The sequence below is a fragment of the Ambystoma mexicanum genome, chromosome 1p, assembly GCF_040938575.1.
Source record: "Ambystoma mexicanum isolate Mex_15411 chromosome 1p, UKY_AmexF1_1, whole genome shotgun sequence".
NCBI lineage: Eukaryota > Metazoa > Chordata > Amphibia > Caudata > Ambystomatidae > Ambystoma > Ambystoma mexicanum.
Window position 1 is genome coordinate 241,548,534 of NC_090921.1, and position 23,458 is coordinate 241,571,991.

Below are 23,458 nucleotides of genomic sequence, written 5' to 3' on the forward strand. Positions count from 1 at the left end.
TTCTTCTTGGCCTTTTCATTCTCTTGCTTGGAGCCAGTTTATCCTCGGAACGACGTGCCACCCATTGTGATCTCGAGCAAGGCCGCAGCGCATCACCCTTTGTCTTGTGGACGAAAGTGAAGGCCTTCACCACTCTTTCTCAGAGGGCCTTCGGGTGCATGGACTGGCAAGACCCGCAATCCTGGGTGCCGTGATCCTCGCCCAAGCAGTAAAGGCAAATCTGGTGCAGACCCGAGACCGACATCTACCGGCTGCATTCCGCACACTATTTAAAGCCTCAGGCCTTTGACGGAGTAGGCATGGCGCAGCGAATAAAATCTCCAAACATCACAGGCTTGTTCCTGAGTAGCAAACAGAGTGCACAGAAAAAGGGAACTGGGTCACAGGGTGCAGTTCCTCAATATATACTGATCCCAACATCAAGTCTGGTTGAAGGCGCGTATAGGAGTCTGGTGGAGCTGATGCAGAGCAGCGCTGCACCCCCTGGCAGCGGAAAAATGTCAGAAGAACAGCTGCGCTTGGATAGGGTTATTGTAGATGAGGAATCAGTGGGAGCAAGGAATCCATTAGAAATAAACTCACAGAATCACACAGCTTTCAATTTTTTTATTGACAGTGGGATGCGCTACATTTTGACACTTTTCAATCTTCTAGGTTCTATTCTTTTTTTTTTATCCTTTTATTGGCATTTAAAACAAGAAAAGAAACACAAGGCACAATACAAACAAGTTCCAACAACCTATCCCCAGCACGTCCACTCTTCGAGCCCTAACCCATGTATGAACCATAGAGTGCATATCCATTTATCAAATGTGAATGAGTCCAAGCCCATTTGTCGTATGTGCATTCCATCTATTGTGGTTCCCCCATCTGTAGCCCCATTAGCGTCCATCGAATATCAGTTTCCTCCCACATTCTCAGGGTGGTACATTTTCAGGGGAGGTTTGCAAGTCATTGAGGTGTACACTTCATTCTAGCTCTAATCCACTCTCTTCCCCTCTCCTCCCTTGTTTGTTTATTATCCATTTCTCAGCTGCCACATACCTCTGCAAATCCTGCAACCATTGGCTCAAGAAGGGACCCCTCTGGCATTTCCAGGAGATGGCCATTCAGCGTCTCACTAATAATAGTGAAAAGGCAGCTATTGTCTTTCTGCGTCCTCTTTTCTTCTCCTCTAGTAGCACCCCTAGCAAGCAAATCTTAGGAGAACATTCAAACTGTCCCCTACTAGATCATTTGTTTGGGTAGTTACTTTTTCAGCTACTGGATGATTCTGAAGACTTGCCTCTGGCGGTGTTGATTCTAATCGATGTGAGTAATGGGCTTATTTGCTTCCTTTTTGTAAAAACGGAAATTGGTTTTCGCTCAATTTGTCTAATGTACTGTAAGTGTAATGTGACTGGTCTTGTTTACTGCCCTTCTGCCACCATTGGTGGCCTAGTTTTCCATTTCTCTGTCAGAAAAAGGGGGGTCATTAGTGGGACAGCTGGAGCAGTAGATGCAGAGGCTGTGGTGTTGATGGATGCAGGTTGGAAGTACCCGGTTCCTGTGTGGAAAACTTCTTTCTATGGGTCTGGCGGAATAATGTGTGAATATGTGATTCATAGGGAAGTGCCCAAGATCTGATAGACTACAGTGCTTTGGTCCTGGCTAGCAGGTGATGTGGAAGAAGAGTGAAATAGGGCAAAAAGAGGAGAGCTTAGTCATGGTTCGATTAATGTTGATGTTTTCATGGGTTGGTCTGTGGTGGCCGTCTCTAATGAGGATTGTTTGTGTGTAGTGTGGGGAGGTAGGAGATCTTAGAAGGAAGTCGGTTAGTTGGGGGATGGACAAGGGCGCCTCTTACCTGCAACCATGCACTCCCACTACTGACCTCACCTCTTGCAGACAGGTGCCATTTCACTAGCTCATATTGCCACTGACAATCCCACTCTCTCTCTATTGACAATCCCACTCTCTATCTACTGCTCTCTCTAGTTTCAGGTTCTGAGGCAGAGGCACTGCCCCTCTCAGTTTCTCCCAAGAGGAAGCCATTTTACGACCCCCCCACCCAATATAACATTTGCCTGAGCCCAGTACAGGGCTTTGTTCAACTTCCTGCAGTCTGCAGGTACCCCTCCCTTAATTCAATCAGAGAGGTGTGATCTCCTTTTGGTGGGGGCAGCAGGATGCAGCCAGGCCTGGGAAGAGTTATTGAGCCAGTTCAACTCCCGTCGGGGGTAGTTGTCAGGCAGAATTCAATTTCTTTAAGTCAAGCTTCAGCTAAATGTCCTGTTTGTTCCCAGTTTAAATCCAACTTACAATTTTTACACACGCAGCTAGAATGCTGATTCTAAGTTCAAAACCATGACATTTAACAGTTGCAAACTATGTGACACTCAAAAGTAGGTCACTCATTTAATTTAAACATTTCGATTTTAGTGGTTTTAAATCCAATTTCAATTAAGCTGCTGACATCCACAGCTCAGCCAGTTTTGTTATAAACATTGTTTTGGGCTCTTCATCTTCCCAGATTTTGTATGCACACAAGAATACATTCTGCCAGATGTCTGCTGGTGTTCAGTAAGATTTTTGAATATCCTGCAATGTTCGAAATAGGCACTTTGAGCTTGCATTCAGGAAAACAAAGGTGATTTTAAGGCGCTTTTGGTCTAACAACACTGTTATTTTTCCTTTGACACCACCTTTCACCCCTGACGCTTCCGGTCCATCATGCTGGCACTGGTGGGTGGCAGGTTAGACAAACATTTTGGTGTGCGCACAACCGCGCGGTTTTCCTGGTTCTGGGATGGAATGATGGGCAGCGACAGCTCATCCCCACATCCACCCAGTCTATTGATTTAGTTTTGTTCTGGGATAGAATGATGGGCGGCGACAGCTCATCCCCACATCAACCCCGTCTAATAATTCAACATGGGTCAAAACCCTTGACAGATTTGTATCTGATTGGGTGCAAACCTTCGTCAGAGTGGAGTAGTATTGAGGGAGTTCTTTGCAATAAGAGACACTTCAAGAAACCATTCTCATATCTTTCGATAGTTTTGGTGCATGCATACTCCCAATCTCAGAACCATAACGGGTATCTGATCTAGATCAAGCTTTATATGCAACAATGGCTGGGAGAGCTGCTCGACCCCCCAAAACATCTACCAAATGTGGCTCCAACATGCTGCTAATTACTGAGTTTGATTTTCCAAATTTGAGGTAGCCAAGAACATTTTGGGGAAAATCCAATTCCCAGAGAATCAAACTATCTACATGCTAAATGATATGTTCACAAAATTTCAGATTGAATTTGATCGATCTTGTCCTATGACAGGCCAACACTACAGTCTTTTCAGTGTTACTACTAGACCACACTCAGTACAAAATTCACACAGTACCCTCATTTGCATCTTAGAAATGGTAGCAGCAGCGTCTGCAGATTGGGGATACCTAGACACGAGTTGCCTATTTTAGGGCCATTCCTTATCAGCTTGTCAATTTATTATAAAAAGTATGTGAGGGCCATGGCACAGTCTTGATGTAGATTCTATAGGGAAAGGGGCTGTAGTTTCACCTGCCTGCCCATATCTCACAACTGCTGAGTTATTATAGTTACATAATTGGTCTTAAAAGGGAGTGCAGAACGCCTATCTCATCAAGAACCATCCCTAATGTGCCTCCTACTTTGTGAACAGCTGTTTTGAAGTCTTTGAACACAATATAGATTTTCTCTTTATGCTGAATAACAAATATTTGCAAAACGCTTTCTCTGCTATAGCTGTCTCCAGCTTTGGAGAATGTGCAACTATCTTCCAAAACAACTGAAGATCTTTACTAATAATGAAGTAATTTCCATTTTCTCAATGCAAACTCCTTTTTATTTGCTCTTATCGGGATATTATAGGATGCCCTAAGTTTCAGAATTTGAGTGCCAAATCAGTTCTACCAAATTTTACTGTATGTAGCAATATAGCTTTTGACATTTGACATTTTCGTCACCGCTAGTTTAAATATTGCATATTTAGATCGATTGTTTCTTAACTATATAGTTGTTGTCCAACTGCACTTCCCCTCTGACTGTCTATACTAATTGATTTCACCTCCAGAATCCATATCCTGCCCTATTGTTCCATTCTTTGACTTTGTATTGCTCAGGTAGATTCATTGCTGCATAACTAGATCTAAAGTTGCTTAACCAGCGTAATTGCTGCCCACCTGTAGTAAAGTCATATGTTACCCACACAGTTTTGCGTCACCTTAGATACATCTTTGCATACCTAACTCATTACTGCTTAAATAAAGTTGTGCATATCCAGATTAATTGCCTCACACCTTGTTTACTGATTGCACAGGTATACTAACTTTTTAAAGCTAAACACATTTTGTCTCATAGGTAGATACATTATTGCACAATATAGATGAAACATAAAATAGCTAGATTAACTGGTGTACACTTGCATTTTATATTGCGCAGCCACATAAACTGCTATGCTGAGTCGCTCAATCATTGATTGTCCAGATCAATTGTTTCACCTCCAGATTTATTGCAGCATAGCCTGATCTGTTGTTTCATAGCTAACCTAATTTCTTTCCAACTTTACTTCGCTCCCTTGTCACTTACACAAACTGTCACCTTCGGATCTGTTACTGTTTAGCTATTTAATTTGTTGCATAGCTAAATTATTTATTGCATACATTAGATTATTTTTGCATTTGAACATCAACTTGTTATCCTGTTGCATACCTTGATTATTTATTAAATCAGTAGATTTTCTGTTTCATAGTTTAACTGATGTAGTGCATCTTAATAGATAGTGTAGATAAATGTCCACAAACATATATAATTTAATTGTTGCATAGCTAATTCTACTGCTGCAAGGATAGACAAATTAATGTTCAACTGTATTTCACTCTCTACTTTGTCCCAGATCATGTGAATAAGTTTTGCATAGCCAGATCTATTGTTGCATAGCTAGATTCATTGTTCACCACACACCTTGGTGGCCTAGATACATTGTTCACCCCTTTACTAATTACTACACTGCTTTATTCATTTGTTTCAGAATGTCATTAAGTATTGGATAAGAATATTAATTTTGCATATCCAGAGTAATTATTGCATTTCTTAGTTTCTGCCTGTTTGTCCCTGGTTAATTCTTTAACTACCACATGAATTATTGCACTCCACGTTCAGTAGCCCCTTGGATTAATCTTTTTACACTAGATCAACTGTCACAGCATCTGATTAATATGTGGCATTCCTAGATGAACCATCAGATACATTTGTGACATTGCCATATCAGCTTACCCTGACTGTCCCTGACTGCCCCTTCTACGATTTCCTGTGATTCACAATCATATAATGCCCCTCTACAGAAGTAATCCCTTTCAGGTAGGTGCAAAGCCGTTATCCGTGAAGACCACAGCCGTTTGCCTTACAGAACATACAAGCCTACCACCCAGCAAGAATGTATTATGCCCACAAGATGAAAATATAGCAGGATTCGTGAGGAAGAAAAACCAAGAAAGGCGATGGAGTCTGCCTAATTCATGCAAACAAATCAAATCAACATAGGATGGTAGAGGTTGTCTTAACTACCCTAACAGACTCCTGACTGTTTTAATCTGAAGATACCTCATCGCACAACTTCCTGCTCTGGTAATGTATGATAAACTCTCTTCACAAGTCACCAACTCAACACCCAAAGGACAAACACAAGATAATATACCAACTTCAACCTTCTCCTCTACTGGTCCTACACCTCCAAGAAGACTAACTACCAGAAGCATTGCACTTTAAGTGTCATCACTGTTTAGACCTTTCAGCTCAAGACAGCCCACCACCACCAATCATTGATGGAACTATGGCAACTAACCAGTCTTTACAAATAATGTCCTCATCCTGTTTAAGGTGAATGCAATCACTTAGTCTTCGGAAATCAACCTCCCAAGAAATCAATAACCCAGCATACTTTCATCAACACAAAGGGCCCACAAAGAAATTGTTGTAACCATGTGCCTCCTCATCAGTGCCCGCTTTACTGCCAAACACCCCTCTGACATTTCTGCTCTACTCTATGAGGAGTAAATACACTTGATTTTTATCAGGCCATACACAGGGCAAATCCCCCATGCTATAACATTACAAACAGAACAACAAAGAGAGGAGAAGATGCACTTGTGCACAGAGACTCCATTAAAGGCAAAAGGTTAAACTCCAACAGCATCCCGGGATGCAACTCACTCCACCTAATCTACTCCTCCTCACACATATCCACTGAAAGCCTCCTTCTTATATACATAGATTACCTTGTTACAGCCCATCATTCATAGGCAACTTGGCAGATGTGGTTGCTAATCTTTTCCACTAACACTCGACTATATGATGAGCCATCTACATTTGGCTAGAGAATGAGGAAAAGGCAGACGCCAAGTCCCCCTCTGCAAACATTGCTGCACTTTACCGCAAATAACTAGTTAAAGGGCCTGTACATGAAGCTGTGCCATTGGGGGAGGGAGAAAGTTATTTTGACCTGTGTAAGAAGAGATTTTGGGCTTGTGGGAGACAGCAGGGTAGACTTCTAGGAGGAACAAACTGGGATTTTGTCCCTGCCTCGATTGCCTGATAATGCCGACAAGCGCCTTCTTGTCCTGCTGACGACAGGCCCTGCCCTGGCGGATAAATGTCCCAGCAGGCCACTACACACAGCACTGCAGCATGCTAGAGTGAGGTTTGAGGCATCTGAATGCCTGCCAACTAGCATGTCAAGGAAGGAGAAATGGGGACTGCAGCTCTCCATTTTCTCGTAGCCCTTTCTCTGAACTAAATGTTCTTACCCCCTATAACCCTTAGCTGTAGTTTACGGTAATGAGCAGAGTTTCCAGACTGCCTCTTTCCCTCATCTGCCAACCTGCAAATGCTTGTTTTGTTGCACATGGGAGGGAGAGAGGGAGACAGAGAAAGTGACAGACACAGAGAGAGAGAGAGAGAGAGAGAGAGAGAGAGAGAGAGAGAGAGAGCCCTGTACTGGGCTCAGGCAAATGTTATATTGGGGGGGGGTCGTAAAATGGCTTCCTCTTGGGAGAAACTGAGAGGGGCAGTGCCTCTGCTAGCAAGCTGAGCTTGGGGGAAGTGGATAAACCAGTTATTCCACCATGTGATGTGGGAAGCCACACCCCTTTTTGACCAGGGCATAATTTTAAAAAGATAGATAACTCATAGTGCGGACTGGTCAAAATTATATAAATAATATCATTATTCTTGGGATTTTTCTGTGCACATTTTAAAAGGCGTTAGGCCTCTGTACCATGTTCTGAGGCAGAACCCCGCTATTTATTGATATTGCAGGCACTGTGTTTAAGCTAGACAAATGAAAATTCACTGGAATGTGTGTAGAAGGGGGGTGTACAGTTGGGTCAAATCTGGAAAGGTTTAAAGGTCGTTATCTGGATGAAAAGGGGCAGAATTCTGTCAAAAGTGGACACAACATCGTACAAAGACAGGGATCGGATGGTTTGGTACTACAGAAAATATGTTAACTGCACCTATAATATTAGAAAAATGGTACATAGATAAATGTGTGTTTGAATCAAATATAGATTTGTGTGCAATTTGACAGGGGAAGGATCCTCGGACCATAAAACCTACAGCATCACTCTGACTCACATTTCCTTCCCCCAATCAAGGGAGAGAGGAGGAATTGGCCAATGATAAGTGAGGTAGGCAGGTTTAGTTATGACCAACGCACACACCCACTTTCTAAAGACATAAAAATGACCACTGAAAGACAGGCAGGACATTCACTTTCCACTTTTTTGCGGGACGCTTTGCCGGGAGACTCCAGACTTCAAATCCATCAACCTTCAGAGACCAGAGATCAAGAGAGACCAGAGATCCAGAGAGACCAGAGATCCAGAGAGACCAGAACTGTGCAGTGGTGAAGGAGAACCAGAGACCAGACCGCTGTGAAGAACCGCTAGCAGAAGTCCAGCCAATCCTGACCCTATCGGTGACAAAGCCATTCCTGTCCAAACGATAGTGTGAGTACTTTAGGACTGTGCCAGACTAATCTCTTAGTTTAAAATAATCTAATTAAAACTATTTTAACCTATTTAGAACTACCTCATAGGAATCGGGTTTGTCATTCTGTCCTTTTTAAAGCTGAAAACTGTCACCTGTCAATTTGAACTTTTAAATTTCAAATCCGAAAAACGACCTTCACAAAATCGCCCGTATCTCCGGAACCGTTTGTTCTAGGAGCGAAATTTAACTTTTACCTTTAAGCTAAGATTCTAGGCTTTCCAACAAACCTAGAACTACTCCTTATAGGGCCTCCGTAATTACGCACGACGCACACAATTAAATTTGCCGCGATTTGACATTTTGCAAAATTTCAGCCATGTGTAAAAATCAGCAGCGCATTGCTTTGCTTTGCTAAAATTCGTTTTAACCTGCTAGTTACTCATAGAGCATTGCTAAAGTGAGCCTGAGGTAATATAAACTAGATATCACCCATCCTGAACCACTAGAAGGAATTAAAGCATTTTTAGCACATTTCTCACTTCATTGTCATCACATTCAAAGCATTTTGGGCCTGTGTTTCAAACTTCTACCTGTTTTCCTCTAAGCTTGCTGGGGGGGAACTGAATTCCGTATTGTATTTGATTGCATTCCTAAGAACTGTGTGCTCCTCTTTCCATCTCCTTATATTGCATAAAGGGGGGAGTGAATTGTCAAGGAAAAGTGATTACATTGTCTTTTGTTGAAGCCATATCACGTTATTTTCTGTACTGCATTTCATTCATAATTGTGTTTCCTTGAACCATATAAAGCATTCTTTCCCACCTCATTCTTCTGTTCCTATTCATAAGTAACCAAGAACTGTGCTACTGTAGGATTACCTCTTGCTGATTACTGCTCATATCCACAAGTGTACTATCCATTATCAGTTTATTTATAGATGTGTGATATATACATTTATATTGTTTAATTTTTCAAATAAACCTTTTAAATTTGCAAAACAAATCTACTTCTTGGCTCAGTGGGGTCAGGGGGATTCTAAGAGAGGGGTGTTATACAAGGGTTCATCATCCAGATTATAACTTGCCATAAAAAATATATAAATAAGGGCTTCCCTTGGGCATCCCAGACAAGGCACTGACTTAGTGGGATTGCTTGATTGGAGTCACTTACAAAGTGGGGGCTTGTAGCCGGGGATTCTGGATTAGATTTACCACTTGTGCAGCTTAATACAGTGTGCCAACTGACCGCATACACATATCCGGTTAGATCACCACGCTGTTTTACACTGTGAAAGCACTCCTCAAAGGAACGCTCTAAGGAAACGGTCTGTTTTGCAAAATAAAATACAAACTCTGTAAATCAGGAAGGAATTCAAATCTCCAGAATGACGACACTGGTAGACATCAAAATAGCTAGAGAGCACTTCTTACATAAGCTATTTGTGAGAGGTGAGTGGACTCATCAGTACCAAACGGTCTGGTTGCAGGTAATCGCGCAGCAGGTCACTGAAACAGGGTCAGATATATGAGGAGATCAGGGTCCATTACATGTGGCCCTGAGTGAATTATGTATGGCCCCTAAAGCCAAAGATGAACACAATAAGATTGTTAGGATAGCGGCATATTTGTATCTATATATGGGAGCCATGCAGGATAAATGTGCTGAAGGCCAAGATCTGGCAAATAGGCGACAGATTGCGTTAGAGAAGGCCCAATCTGACCTGGACTCTTCTGAGCAGAGGCTGCACAGGAGCCAGGAGGCAGAAAATGATAGTAGACAGTATATCATTAAAATAAAAGAGGATATGGATATCCTGCAACAGGAAAAGGCAGACCAGGATACCAGAATTCTGGCTTTGCAGAAGGAGCACCAAGACAGTTTGGACTCCTTACTGCAGTGCCAGAAAAAGCTGGAGCAACAGATCAATTTCAACAGGGCATGCACAGGGCAGGTAGCCACCCTGCAAATCCAACTAGACAGAGAGAAAGAGGAAAGCAATACATTGATTTTGAAAGACCTGGATACCCAGGCAGAGTTTGATGAAAACGCCAGAAAGCTGGTGCCTTTCAAAGGCAGAGGGACGACTTGGCGTCACAAATGCAGGCTCTTGGTCAGTAAAGGGATACCTAAGGCCAGGAAGTCTGCCATTTAAAAAGAAAAATTGAAGAAAATCACTTGGCCCTCCAGGGGCTGGTTGACCTCCAAAAAGAGCATCAGGGCTTGCTAGATCACACCAGGAGGGTGGAGGAGGCTCTGGCAAGAAAGGAGCAGGCCAGTAGGGATGGGACTCAGGAGGTAACCCTCCTGCAGCAGAGACTGGCCCAGTACTCCAGGACCAATCAGGAGGCACAGAGAGAAAATGAGGCTCTCTGTCAGCACAATGATAGGCTCCAGCAACAGGTAGCCATGCAGGAGAGACTGATAGAGTCTAGTAAGGCCTTAACTGAGGAACTGAAAGCGCAGGCTCTTGCATTGCAACAGGGAGTAGGGGCTGACAGAGATGAAGTTCGCTGGGAAAGGGAAACACCTGAGCATAACCTCAGAAGCCCTAGTACCAGAGGCCTTCATCTCTCTCAGTCCGTGAACTCTGCCACCCCCATGTCCCCTGGCACGCATGAGCACAGGGCCACAGGGATGGCAGATTACTATCCAGCCAAAAGTATGGGGCTCATAGGCCAGTACCACCCAGGAATGGAGGGGCGGGCATCCGGGTATGGGCACCCAAGCACAGTGCAATTTAGTGGGGAACCCCAGGAGAGTAGGCCCATTAAGGGCATCCTGAAAACCTCTGCCCAGTTAGGTCAGTGGAGGGGGTACCCATCAAATCCTGGCAGCAAGGAGGGATTTGAAGACTCCTCTGAGCGTTACAGGACACAGGAGACCAGGTCCTCACATTCTGCCAGCCATTCCCAGGCTCGCAGAATCTGGGAAAACCTGGAAGATCAGACGGGCACCTCTGGGAGCAGTGCTTCGGAGTCAGAGGATGAATGGACCAGGGTTACCCGAACCAAAAAGGCCAATAAGGCAAAAAGGGCCTTGCTTAAGTACCCATTGAAACAAATAAAGGCAATAAGAGTGTCATCACGCCTTATCATAAGAACGCCAAGTATTCTGTTTGGGAACACTTGGAGCTCTATGAGCAAATGATGGAAACTTTCCATTTGAAGGACAGCAGTAGCTGCATCCAGTACTTCAAATGGACATCCTCCCCAGAATGCTCCAGTTTCTTTGCAGGGCTGAAGGACCAAAACCATTCAAGATGGTCCGCATATAGGGCGGCCATCTTGAAATATTTTTCTGTTCATAGAAATCCTCAAGAAGCTCGCAAGGCAGCCTACAATTTGCAATGTGGGGAGGATCAGGCCCCACAAGAATTCGTGCAAGAATTGAAGCGTGCCTTTGCGCAGACCACCAGAAGGGTGCGCACGGACAGCAGAGAATTTGTCAATACTTTTTTCCATGCCTTGCCCAAATACATCATGACCCAGCTAGTGAGAGATTTTCACAAGAAGAGGTCACTAGACTGGGTCATTGAACAGGCTACCGGGATCTATGAGGTGCAGAAGCCCATAGAAAATAAAAGTAATGGGAGAAAAACCCCAAAACCAACAGCACCCCTGCTGCTGCCAAGGTGGTGGAGGTAAAGGTTGCCCCCGTTTTAGATTTGGAGATGGGGGGCCTAAAAACCTGCCTGCACCAAATAATTCACAGCCCAGAAGGCCCTCAGGCCAGTTCCAGACAGGGAGTCGAGGAGGCAGTCCCACAAATGGGGTCCCCCGCTCCTCTGACTATGTAAGTCCCCGCTACAAGGGAAACCGACCAATCCTGGGTTATGTGTGGACTCCTCCAGTCCAAGGGGGGGATCCAGCCAAGCACCTGACCCAGGGAACTTCCCTCCCAACTTCCCACAGGAGGGCAGAAATTCCCCAAACACTGGGCGGAACTTTTTTTCCAGGTATCCACCCAATTTCCAACCCCAAAACCATCCATCCTTCTTTCCCCAATTCCCTGAGCCCAGACAACCTAATCCGGGAGAGGGGAGGCCAAGGGTGGAGGGGTACCCAAATCTTCCCAATCCGGGGTATTACCAGAGAAGGGATAGCTACCCTTCCCGGGATCAGCCCAGGGGAGAAAATAGAGCCCCGTATTAGCCTGAGCGGGTTTCACAACTTGAGCACCAGGTCCAAAATATGGCACGAGATCTGGGGCACATACTGAGGGCTCAACAGAACCCTCAGATGAGCATGCCACCGCAGAATGCCCCAAACTCTGGGCCTGGTGCTCCAGAACAATGACGGGGGCAGCACCCCTATAACCCACCGGTTCCCAGGGAGGAGGCACATGGGGAAGAGGGGTACAAAGCCTTAGAGGAAGCTTCCTTCCCAACTTGTAAACAGCCCATGGAAAACCAGGAACCGGGAACAAAATCTCCTGCCCCTGAAAGTCTGCCTCCCAAGGAGCAGAGGGGGGTAGGAGAAACAAAGGACCCAAACAGACCCACTTTGTGGAGGAGGTACAGGTCTTCCAATTTCAGGGAGAGGGATCCTCAGAAGATCCTGGGAAAAGGATCTTCTCCTTCAGAGATGGGGGAACTCCTCCCAAGGAAAAATGGGGCCCAAGAGATTCAAAACCAGACTGGGTAGATGTGGGGATTGAGCTGTCGACGCCCATCATCCTATCCCAGAACCAACAAAACCAAACTTCCCTGGTTCAAACCCATCCTGGTGACTGCCTCCAAAAAGGCAGGGGCTGCCCAGAACCGGAACCAGGGGAACCTAAAACCAAATCAACAGACTGGATAGATGTGGGGATTGAGCTGTCGCCGCCCATCATTCTATCCCAGAACCAACAATACCAAAATCCCATGGGTCAAACCCATCCTGACGACTGCCTCCAAAAAGGAGGGGGCAGCCCAGAACCCGAAACCAATTCCAGTTGCCAACTTTTTCTTTCAGATTCTCCAGGCTCTCCACAGAATTCTGCCCAAATCTCTTCGCTAGCAATGTCCAAAACCAGAAAATTAGCCCACCAGTTGTCCAAAAATGTGCATTATCTGTGCCCCCTTGAGGAGAAGGAGGGAAGATACTATGCCCCGGTACAAGTACAGGGGCAGAGGCAGGATACAATTTTGGCACTGCTGGACACTGGATCCCAAGCTACCCTTCTGTCCAAAAGGGCCTTTGATGACTAAATGCAGGAAGGGGGAGAATTACCGTATCCCTCTCACCTCTCTTCCTGGACAACTGCAAAACTTTGACGGGAAGGAAATTCCTGTCCAGGGGACTGCAGATTTGGACATCAAAATTGGGCGCCACAAGGTGAAACACCTGGTCATAGTAGTGACTCCAGAGGGCACCCCTTGTTTACTAGGGAATGACCTCCTGAGAAGGTTGTCACCCCTAATAGATTGCGTAAACAAGGTCTGGACCCAGACTAGCCGACCAATAAAATTAAAGTGTCAACCATGTTAGTTTAAACGGCACCTGCCACATGGTTGAACAAAAATCTGACCAAGTAGAATTTCACTCCCAGAACAACCAAATTCCAGACGTGACAGTAATAGCAGTAGGACAACAGACTGGTGATGGGGAGTCCTCTTTATTTCTGCAAATCAACCTTCCTTCCAGTTTAAGGTGGTATTCCACACTGGAAGGAAACACTCTGAAATTCTTTACCAATCCACAATCAGACACTCCCACTCCTATAGTCCAGAAAGATGTGAAATCAGCTCAGAGCCTGGCTGATATTCAGCAAATTGGAGAGCAGTTGTTCATCCCTGTTCAGTTAAATGATGGGAAGGACTCTGTTCTCGCCCAAGTGTGTGTGAACAACGGTAAGAGCTTCATCAGCGAAGCCATGTTCCGCCAACTCCCAAAAGATCCAGCCATTCCCACATTCAAACTGTTAGACAAATGGGAAATGGATCTGGAAACATCCAATTCCAAACATCTCCTGCCAAGCAGGTGCATGCTCAAAATCTCCATTGGCAACAAGAGCATAGTCCATAATTGTTGGGTCGTGCGAGACGTCACTGCCGCCTTTTACTTAGGCAGTGACATTCTCAATCGCTTCGCCATTGGTTTGGACCTAATAAACTTCAAAGCTTGGTCCCGATTAGCGGATAATCCCATGGGCTTTGATGATCCAGAAAAAGCATTTAGGTCAGCTCAATTGCTACCTTATGCAGTTGAAATTCAGATTAAAGAGGAAGTCACCATCCCGGAAAGGACCCGACAATTCTCCCTGGAAGTGAAAGTTAAAAGAGGACAAAAATTTAAAAACCCTGATGCTTATATTTATCTAAATGCTTCTCTTCAACAACAAGGGTTAGGGGTAAACCAAACACCATTAGTCAACATAGAACATGACACCATTCCAATAGAGGTGGATAACAGCGACTTACAGAGTATTACTCTAGCCGCAGGCACCATCATTGGAATGGCGGTTGATGACCGACATTTCTCCATTGATTTAGGAAATGAACTGTTAGGACCGATCCCCAAGGACTGTTTAGACAGTGACAGTGAGGACAATACAACACCAGACAGGATTTTCACCCGGCATGGGGGGAACTTCCTGGTGTACACTTCTTGCCCTTATGGTAAGGAAGATGTGACTTGTGACTTCAGAGGGGATGTGGTGATTTTCCAGGTCCACGAGGGCTGCCTTTCCCACCTGAAGCCTCCGGTCCAAATCAACACTCTGACCAGGGACTTCTCCACCCAGCTGGAGGAGGCCGCTGAGATAGCAAAACCAGAAGTCTTTCCAGGCTTCAGGCAGATGGTGGAAGAGAGAGTCAACCTAGCTGATGCCTGTGTGACTCTGGAACAGAAGCAAAAGTTGAAACAAGTTTTCTTGGATTTCAAAGATCTCTTTGCGGTAGACTCATATGACTGTGGTCGCACCGACATCCACACAACAACAATTCCCACGGACCCTGGCATGACTCCAGTGTTTGTGAAGCAATATCGTTTGCCTCTTGCATCCATGGAGTCCCTTACGGAAATTAAGAACCTTGAGTCCTGGGGAATAATCCGTCCAGTACACAGCACCTTCAATAATCCGGTGCTGGGAATATTGAAACCAAACGGCCAGTGGAGACTCTGCGCCACCTTAGGGAGCTCAACAAAGGGTCCAAACTTCCCGATGGCCTCTGCCCTACATTGACCAAGGGCTGGCCCAGATCCAGGGGTCACGGGTATTCACTGCAATAGACCTGACCAATGGATACTGGACCGTGCCTGGCAGTAGGGAGGACCAATACAAACTGGCTTTTACCTTTGGGGGCCAGCAGTACACATGGACCGGACTCCCTTCGGATACCTCAACTCCGGAAATGAATTCAACATTTTCCTACATAAGGCCATGCCCAACCTGGGTGCGAGGGGTAACCTGTCTTATGTAGATGGTGTCCTCATCAAAAGTTCATCTGTGGAGGAACACATAGCGGAGATCCGTTACGTTCTGACACAGTTGAGGGCCACCGGAGCAAAACTTTCCTTTCAGAAAGCACAGTGGTGTAGAACACGTGTTAATTTCTTGGGGCATGAGATTACTCCTCAGGGTCTTTGTCCCCAGGAAAAGAAAGTGGAAGCACTCCAGAAACTGAAGGATCCCACAACTCTGCGGGAACTAAGGAGCCTCCTTGGACTGACTAATTACAGCAGAAAGTTCATTGAGGGCTACACAGAGATCACCAGACCCCTGATTCATCTCTTGAAGGGTTGGTCAAGTGGGAATCGGGTCCAGAACAATCTGAGGCAGTAAGACAACTCAAGAGAAGCCTCTCACAAGCACCTTGCCTAGCTTACCCTGTCAGAAACAAGGAGTTCTTCCTGGAGACAAGGTTTTCTAATACGTGCTTGACAGCAGTATTATACCAAAAGCATGACACGGTCAATAAAGTAATCTCCTATGCGAGCAAAACTTTATCCTCTGTGGAGGAAAAATTCAACGATTGTGAGAAGGCACTCCTGGCAACGGTGTGGGCATTGAAGAATTACTGCCCGTTTATCCAGGGGGAACACATCATAGTGGAGACTCCACACCAGCCTCTGCAATATCTCCAAAGTGACAGAATCCGAGCTGGAAATGTGAGTAATTCCCGAATTACTTCCTGGATTCTGTCAATGCAAGGCTTTCCTGTGGAGGTCAGATATGCCTAAAACAAGAAGAGTCCCCTCGCGCAAGGTCTGACTGACTTGCATGATTGTGCCAGAGAAAACTGTCTCGAGGACAAAAGTCTAAAAATCAAGGACAACATGGAGGCGTACCTTAATTCCCCACACAAAGTCTTTGAAGAGGACATGTTAAACCAATTTAAAATTTGCATCAAGTTTAATGTTTTCTCACATGTAGAGGAAATGCATGTGACTGCCCCGACCATCAGTTTTACCAAAGATTCTTATGATGAGTGGGCCATCAAAGATATGGTGGAAACATCTAGGGGATATTCCCTTTAAGAAGATGGTAAATCTGTCCCTGCGCATCTACTGGACTAACTTGGATTTTTCATTGGCTTTGAATGTGAGAGAGACTTTTTTTATCTCGCTCACATTCTGCATTTACTTTTGTTCTGGGAACACATGACCTTTCTGCAAAGGCGCCAGACTGGGCTGACCTCTCCCCTTGGTTTTGGCTCCACGTGTTCCTATGGCAACACCCCCCTATCTTATGTGATGTGCTGCCAGTGATCCGTTTTGCAATGTTGTTTTGGGCTCACTGGTGAATCCCTAAACCCACAATAGAGGAGTGGTCATCTCCTTTTTATGACTAGTGTGTTTCACTGTTTGCAGTAAAAGGCATCTTCAATGGTGTGCTGTCGGGACTCTTTGTATTCCCCTATCTTTGTTCTAATTAACATGTTTGCTATTTTCCTGTCATCGTCTGAACACTCTGCTAGCAGTTGTTACTTTTTGACCTATTTTTTTGATGTATTGTCCCGGGCTGCTGCTGCAGCTGTGTTAATGCTCTACAGGCATCCATATATTCAAAATGCCTGCTTCTTTTTGTAGTCCTGTTTACGATGGCCTGTCCTTTTTAAGTCATCTTTCTTCCTTTGCAGGTGGGGTCAGGCTCTCTTTCTTCATGCAATTTGGCGGGATCCTTGCAAGAAGCCTGTGAAGGCTCTCCTGCGTGTGTATGCTGGCAGAAAGTGGGGAGGAGCTGTCTTCCCCATCCACATTCTTCTGGGGTATTGGTTGTTGCTGGGCAGATTCTGGGAGGCTGACTGCCCACTATTCTACTGCAACCTCCAAGCCTGAATGTTGCAGAGTGTCCTTAGTGGAGGGCTGTGGCGTCCCAGCCAATTTTCTAGATATGAAAAAACGAGCTGCAACCAGGAACTAAATTGACCACTGGTGCTGAAGAGATCTGGAAAAGAAGACGACTGAGGGAAGCCAAAGGACTGCTGCAGAAACCAGCATTGGCTCAGCCAAGACCATGCTTAGCAACCCTTGACCTTTCTCATTGAAGGGGAAAACCTCATTGAGGTGCCTACCACCTTAAGACTGGTGGGACCAACTAGTCACTTCTCCTCCTGGAGAAATGTCACCAGTTTTCGGTTGCAGCAGTGTGCACTTTTGCATTTGCTATGCAGGGCCTGGAGCCAGCTGTTTGTTATGCAAGGACATCCGGTTATCCAAATGGCGGTAACTCTTTGTGGACATCCTCAAGGCTCTCCTGGGACTCTGGAAATTCACTGTGCTGCCCTACACCAATGGTAGAGCCCCAAGAAAGACCAAAGTTAAAGAAGAAGTGCCTCTGAAGATCTCTATGAGGGTCTCTGCTTTGTTGCAGAACTAAAATCTGGATGTCCTCCTTGCAGTCTGAGGTCTACAGATGAAACTAAAGATGACTGGCAGTGAACGACTTCGAACCTGCGACCAGACAACTCTGCTCAGTGACTACAGCAGTGAGACTTGTTTTTCCCAGCGATTTACTATCATCTGGGACTGTTTCTAACTTTCGAGGGAGTTGTGTCCCAGAGATCCTTTATATCTCTGAAACCGCCACCCTCCGCATTGGTTTTGCATTTGGGGTAAAGTCCTGCTTACCTTTGCACTATCTGGGGATGACCCAGCGGGGGTGGTGGCCAGGCCAGTATTTCTGTGGGGTCACCTTAAGAACCCAAAGGGTGGTAGTTGCTCCTTCTGTTATTGGAACTGGATTTAAGACCCTTTAGTCCCCATTTTGCATGGCTGCTTTTGCCATGCACATACTGAACTTCAGTTATTTACCTACACTTGTTAAATGAGCCCTCCTGTCTAAATACCTCTTCCCTCAGGAACGCTTTGGAACACTAAACGACTAACAGACACTAGGGCTAGAATTCTGATGTTATTGTGTAAGGGGATGGGTGCCTTATAATTATAAGGCCTATGTGTAATGTGGGCATTACATCCATTCTCCTGACTTTTAAAGATTGAATTTATTGAATGAATACTTGTTCAGGAGTTTAAAGTAGTGCGTAACCCATAGTGGAGATATGTCCTAAAGTATTTCTACTTACCTTGAGCTATTCAAAGGGTACCTTAGAGTAGTCGAAGAATATATTATTATTATTATTTGTATAGCTAACTTGTGTGGGTGTTTACTTATCTAGCCTGCTAAGATTTAACTGTACTACACAACAGTGCCCCCTTTCTCCTTAGTTCAGACTTGCTGCCTGGTCGTCACTACTTAATAGAGTGGCTTTGCACAACTGGTGTTGTGAATAACCTTGCTAATCCTAGGTTGGCTTTCCCAAGTTCTACCCCAGGTAGTGACTTTGAGGAACCCTCCTTACAGAAGAATACTGGCTACAAAAAGAGCCAGCTTTGCCAGAAACATTATTAGATGCAATTGAGAAATAGAACAGTAGACTGAAATATATTACATTCCACATGAATATCTTCCCTTAGCTAGTTTTACTGAAAAATGCAAAGCCTGCCATGGGAGTATTTGTGGATTTTGTAGAGATACCCAGGAAACTTGTCAATGTTTTCTTCTTATGCCTTTTATATAGAGATATAAGAAAACTTTGGTTGATGACACCACTGAGTGCTACTCGCAAAAGAACAGTGGTCGAAATAAAAACCTTTATTAAATCGGCAGTTTCTATTTCCATGTTCTTTTAGTGACTAATAACCGAAGCAGAGCCTGGACTAGAGACCTTTGTTGCTCTAAATTAATAGAACAATATAGTGAAATGTTAAGGAAGGTCTCCGTCATTTTAGATTAGTTTAAGTGGCGTTTTGTAAAAATGTTTAGATTGCTATAGCCATTAAATGTTACTTACGTATGCACGTTAGGGATTTATGGATGAGACAGTTTTTATAATTAGCCTATAGGATCTATATTTTAATGTTTTATTTAAAAAGACTATTGTTTGTATGATATGGATTATTTATGGAGTGATTAATTTCTGATTGAATAAACATACAGTGATACAGTAAATACCAATGAGATAGCTCTAGGCCAGTCCCTTCGTTACTGAGAAGACAAGCACTACTTCAGTGGCGTAACACAAACTTTGGGTGCCCCTCTGCGGCCATGCTGAGGGAGCACACAAATCACGGGTCACGCCACACTCTGGGCCGGCCTAGATTAACACGCTTGCGCAATACGCAGGAACGTCCTGCTGCAGGGGTATGCCGCACGCTGCACTAGGAGAAAGATATAAATATGTGTTTTAATTGCATTATACAGCACACTTTCTGAGGAAAATTGGCTAAAAGGCCAGAGCGTTTGCAATTGTTTTGTAGGGCAACACCAATCCAAAAATCTAATACATGAAAGTCACCAACAGTGCACAGGAACATTAATGCTTTAATTGAAATAATGTTTTGCTATTTAAAATGCCATGCTACAATGAAAACATGTCCAACTGGCATTTAGACATACCTAGGCTGGTTGAACCAAAATGCCAGTCGAAGCAATAACACTTATCATAGTTATTCTATCACAGATGCCCAGAAAAATACACAATTCCGCAGTAGGAAACGGCTAGACTGGCAGAACCCAAATGCCAGTCTAGCCTGGTAATTACACTTAGCAGGACTGCTTTATCAAAGATGCTTAGTTAAAAAAAGTCTTGCCAAACTAAGAAATGACTAGACTGGCTGCACCAAAATGCCTTTCTAGCCACTAATACCACGTATCATGCCTGCATAGCCTGGATATAGATGGCCATTACGATTTATCGCACAATCTCTGACCCCTCCACACATCCCTTCTCCCTAACACCCCCCGCCCCAAACCCCAAAATCAGCACCTCGGCCTAGGATTACCTCCATGTCCCCTTTCCTTGTCCCAGTGCTTACGTATGGGGTTCCTTGCCTCATAGGTAAGTACTGGGATGAGGAAGAGTGGGACTAGGAGTAATGAAGATTACAAGTAACTAAGCCAGGCATTACCTCCATTTTCCTCTGCCTCATCCCAGTACTTGTGTATGAGGCAAAGTGACTCATACACAAGTACTGGGATGAGGAGGAATAGGGCTATGAGTAATGAAGATTACCAATAAGTAACCAAGGGAATAAACACAAGTAGTGGCACAACACCATTGAGCTGACTAGGCGTCAGCCCTCTCCCCCAACCCCTCTTAAATTTGGGGCTAGGTTGACTCGACCTTGCTGAACTACAGAGCCATTGCCGGACAGAACAGGACACAGATGTTAAACGGCACATGGGTTTCGCTGTTAACAAAGGCCCGGTAATTACGAACGTAAAGCATTTCACTATTAGTACCTGCATTCAAAAGCATAATTCTTTAGGCAATTGAAAACTTGATGTGGGTAAAGTACTTGATTGGAAGGGCAGAGAGGGGACAGGAGACTGTTATTCTCACAGCAGTCCATAAGTGGGTGCTTTCACACTTAAAGGAGAGAGTGAACTGCTTGTAACATTGAAGCTGCACCAGAATAGTCTCATTAGAATACATAAAGAAGTTAGATGCCCCCACACAAATAGGTTTGTCCCTCCCCCACCGCCCGTGAAGTTAGTTAGCACCTCTCCCAACATTTGAAGGGTTAGCACCCCCAAAATGTAGGTTTTTCTGCACCCCAGAACGCAATCACACACACAATTCACCATATTGATATTGATATTTTATTTCTATCGCGCTCATACACAAGTGTTTCAGAGCGCGATACACACACACACACCTAGCCACCCATACATTCAAGTGTGCACCCTTTCAACATACAGGCACACCCAAGCAGCCACCCATACATGTAAGTCTGCACTTACCCTTACACTTGCCACCTGCTGGCCGTACTTTTACTTATTGTTATTTATTCTTTTATCCCATGTACTGCACTTTCCTCTCCCCATTCCCATGCACGTGCGTGATCTAAATGACAGCTGGCCTAGTAGGATCGTTGTCTGTCTTCCCTATGTTCCCCCTCCCTTGCCTCATCGCGCCTTGAAAAACTTGTGTATAGGCGCGTTATAAATGCCATATCATATCATATCTTTTTTATTTTTTTTTATTTTTATTGCATCAATCAGTTTCCAAGAAAACTTTAAATGCAAAACAATCAGTAATGAATTTAAGTTAAAAAACAAGGTACCACAAATATATATGGGGAGGTAAAGGGATGGTAAAGAGTTCTACGCATCCAACTTAAAGAACATCTCTTTTTACAAAGTTGAGTAGAGCCAAGGTTAGAGATACCTTTCCTCCCCATCTTAAAATATGCCACCTCTCATCTGGAGGTGTAAGCTCCAAGTTCTCAAAGTGTTTCCCCAGCCATTTTTCTCTGTGGACTGAAAGAGCAGCACAACTAATTACCAGGTGCTCCAAGGTTTCAACCTCCTGACCACAACAGCGACAGAGAACAGACCAATCTTCACTCTTTTTAGTTCTCCTTCCAAGTACCTCCCTCATCGGAAAAAGATTTAGGCGGAATCTTAGAAAAAGCTGTCTTTCCTGGGCGGAAGGAAATTTTTCTAGGTATGGAAGCACCGTGCCTCAATTATAATGTTCTTCCTTGCCCACAGAAATAGACGGAAAGGCACAAAGCCTGTCCATCGTGGCAATCCAGTCCCAATCTAAGAGTTTTGTCTTTACTCTAGTTGGGTTTTGCATTAGGTTGTCTGAGCTTTGAGCAATCGTGTCTAAGATACCTTTACAAGTTAACTGCCATAGATTTAAGGCTGGAATTGATCCTTCAGACATTGCTTCACTTATTGCCAGAAATCCACTTCTTTCCGGCGGGTCCAGACACTTGCTGTAGAGTGATAGTGATTTCCAAACCATTGCGCTGTAGAGACAGGTTAGCCCCAGTTCTTTTCTTACACTTTCGATCGGGATAGATGACGGTAGTCTCAAAACTCGTTTCCAAAAGAGACTTTCCAACAGACGCCACACCTCTGGAGCGATGAAAAAATTAGCCTCAGCCGCATAAGTCAAGGTAGGAGATACTTTTAATTTGTAGAAGTCTGTGAGAGGACAAAGTGAAAAGGAGCAGTAACGTCGCTTGAGTAAGAGTGCTTGGGAAGCCAGATTTTTAGTTTTGCTTCTTAACCTTGCAACTCTTTGCTCGTCTCGAATACTATCATTTAAGATGATTCCTAGGTAGACCATTGAAGAGACCACGGGAACGATTTCTCCTTTCTACATACACTCGACACGCACACCCATACATTTAATTGTGCACCCTTTCACCATTCACTCCCACGGGAAGCCACCTACACATTTAAGTGTGCACCCTTTCACCATAATCTCACACACGCACACGTCATGGGGTTGAGGGGAGGCCTATTACTTCAAAAAGAAATGGTTGACAGTGACGCAAAGATGTGCTGTCTGACCCCCTTGCAACCTTTAGTGTCAGGAGCGTGCTCCGAACCCCAATGTATAACAGGCTCTCAGCGATCATGTGGTTGCCGGGAGAACATTTTACACAGACGTTAAAGAACCCATCTCAGTGAAAAGCTTGTAAAAAAAGTATTTTCCATCCATGTTTGTAGGATGGAAATGTAAGTGTGACCACCGCAGTTCAAACCATGGCTATCTCAGTTAACAAAACAAAATGATGACAGCTGTGCATCCCCCTGAGCCTGCTCACAAGTGCAGGGGGATGACCCACATTTCAGGGCCATTAAAAGCGCACTCTGTCAGCAAAGTCAGAATGTGCTTTTAAATGTCCAAAATGCCCCCTTGTTTGCACATATTCACAAAGGAGGGAAGAGCATCAAAATAAGCGCATCTAGGATGCACTCAGCCAGATTCCCTTTGGTAATTGAGCTGCTTCTTTTTTTGGGAACACATGTTTTGCGAATCTCGCCCACAGCGCTTAAATGTCTGTCATGGCTCACAAGCAGGGAGTGACTCACAATGATGTCATTGTTCCTTGAGGCCATCATCATCCTTCACTGTCATCTTTTCTAATTTTGAGTAGAATTTCATTTAGGTAGGGTCTCTTTTGATGTCAATTTAAAGGTAAGGACCAGGACAAGCAGGTA

General features: G+C 44.6%; 1 pseudogene; it reads right to left on the reverse strand.

Moving 5' to 3' along the window:
• LOC138568627 (hydroperoxide isomerase ALOXE3-like) overlaps positions 1–23,458 on the reverse strand; it is a 935,706-nt pseudogene that overhangs the window by 26,932 nt on the left and 885,316 nt on the right.